This window comes from Durio zibethinus, unplaced genomic scaffold (genome assembly GCF_047325235.1).
Source record: "Durio zibethinus cultivar Kanyao isolate XHJ-2024 unplaced genomic scaffold, ASM4732523v1 HiC_scaffold_394, whole genome shotgun sequence".
NCBI lineage: Eukaryota > Viridiplantae > Streptophyta > Magnoliopsida > Malvales > Malvaceae > Durio > Durio zibethinus.
The window spans coordinates 647,501-650,000 of record NW_028323017.1 but is presented as its reverse complement, the minus strand read 5'-3'; positions in this window follow the sequence as shown (position 1 = coordinate 650,000).

Below are 2,500 nucleotides of genomic sequence, written 5' to 3'. Positions count from 1 at the left end.
AGGGCCCAGCTTGTGCCGATGGCGGTCGAGGCAAGTGCCCGTACCGAAGGGCAGCCTATGCCGATGATGGTCGATGCATGTGCCATCACCATGCGCCATCATGTGCCATTGATGGTCGAGGCCTTGGCCGAAGTTCGATTTTGAGCCACGGTGCCCATGCTTGGCTCCAGCATGTGCTGGTGCCGCATTTTTTTCACTCGGGACAGCATCGCCGGAGCATCGCCGGAGTACCGCCGGAGAACCTGACCGGCGGCATTGGGGTTCCGGCGATTGGGAGGGGGGCCGGGGGGGTGTGCGCACATGATGTGCGATGGGTGCTGGTACTTGGCCTTGTGTTGGCCCCCTATCCCTCATCAAACCTCTGAGAATTCACACCCCCTTAAAGAGCATTTGAGATTTTACAGGTTTGCTACCAATAGCCGTTAAAGTGTCTGAAATGGGGACACTTTTTTCAAACGGTCACAAAATCTTCTCTACTTCGAGTTTTTAGCTGAATTTTTTTGTGCATGCCAACAAAAATAGAAGGATCATGCCTACAAAATTTGGGGCCAAAAATCCTTATAAAAAAATTTTAAAAAATCCCGAACCGCAAAAAGTTTCGAAAATCATGAAAAATAGAAAACGAGTCATCTTCCAACAAAACTTCACGTGAAGGCTTAGGGGACCATTGTATGAATTTACAAGCCATAAAAATGGCATTGGCACGGCAGAAATTTGAAGATGTGCCTAAACCCACCAGGGCCCAGCGTGTGCCGATGGTGCTCGAGGCAACCGCCCGCACCAGGGCCCAGCGTGTGCCGATGGTGCTCGAGGCAAGCGCCCGCACCAGGGCCCAGCGTGTGCCGACGGTGGTCGAGGCAACCGCCCGCACCAGGGCCGATAGTGTGCCAATGGTGCTCGAGGCAACCTGTCGCACCAGGGCCCAGCGTGTGCCGATGGTGATCGAGGCAACCTGCCGCACCAGGGCCCAGCGTGTGCCGATGCTGGTCGAGGCAAGCGCCCGCACCAGCGCCCAGCGTGTGCCGATGGCGCTCGAGGCAACCGACCGCACCAGGGCCCAGCGTGTGCCGATGGTGCTCGAGGCAACCTGCCGCACCAGGGCCCAGCGTGTGCCGATGGCGCTCGAGGCAAGCTCCCGCACCAGGGCCCAGCGTGTGCCGATGGTGCTCGAGGCAACCTGCCGCACCAGGGCCCAGCGTGTGCGGATGGTGCTCGAGGCAAGCGCCCGCACCAGGGCCCAGCGTGTGCCGATGGTGGTCGAGGCAACCGCCCGCACCAGGGCCCAGCGTGTGCCGATGGTGGTCGAGGCAACCTGCCGCACCAGGGCCCAGCGTGTGCCGATGGTGCTCGAGGCAACCGACCGCACCAGGGCCGAGCGTGTGCCGATGGTGGTCGAGGCAAGCGCCCGCACCAGGGCCCAGCGTGTGCCGATGGTGGTCGAGGCAACCTGCCGCACCAGGGCCCAGCGTGTGCCGATGGTGCTCGAGGCAACCGACCGCACCAGGGCCGAGCGTGTGCCGATGGTGCTCGAGGCAAGCGCCCGCACCAGGGCCCAGCGTGTGCCGATGGTGGTCGAGGCAACCTGCCGCACCAGGGCCCAGCGTGTGCCGATGGTGGTCGAGGCAAGCGCCCGCACCGGGGCCCAGCGTGTGCCGATGGTGGTCGAGGCAACCGCCCGCACCGGGGCCCAGCGTGTGCCGATGGTGGTCGAGGCAACCGCCCGCACCAGGGCCCAGCGTGTGCCGATGGTGGTCGAGGCAACCTGCCGCACCAGGGCCCAGCGTGTGCCGATGGTGCTCGAGGCAACCGACCGCACCAGGGCGGAGCGTGTGCCGATGGTGGTCGAGGCAACCGCCCGCACCAGGGCCCAGCGTGTGCCGATGGTGGTCGAGGCTGCCGATGGTGGTCGAGGCAACCTGCCGCACCAGGGCCCAGCGTGTGCCGATGGTGGTCGAGGCAACCGACCGCACCAGGGCCGAGCGTGTGCCGATGGTGCTCGAGGCAAGCTGCCGCACCAGGGCCCAGCGTGTGCCGATGGTGGTCGAGGCAACCGCCCGCACCAGGGCCCAGCGTGTGCCGATGGTGCTCGAGGCAACCTGCCGCACCAGGGCGGAGCGTGTGCCGATGGTGGTCGAGGCAAGCGCCCGCACCAGGGCCCAGCGTGTGCCGATGGTGGTCGAGGCAACCGACCGCACCAGGGCCCAGCGTGTGCCGATGGTGCTCGAGGCAACCTGCCGCACCAGGGCCCAGCGTGTGCCGATGGTGGTCGAGGCAAGCGCCCGCACCAGGGCCCAGCGTGTGCCGATGGTGGTCGAGGCAAGCGCCCGCACCAGGGCCCAGCGTGTGCCGATGGTGCTCGAGGCAACCGACCGCACCAGGGCCGAGCGTGTGCCGATGGTGGTCGAGGCAAGCGCCCGTACCAGGGCCCAGCGTGTGCCGATGGTGATCGAGGCAAGCGCCCGCACCAGGGCCCAGCGTGTGCCGATGGCAGTGCCCAGCG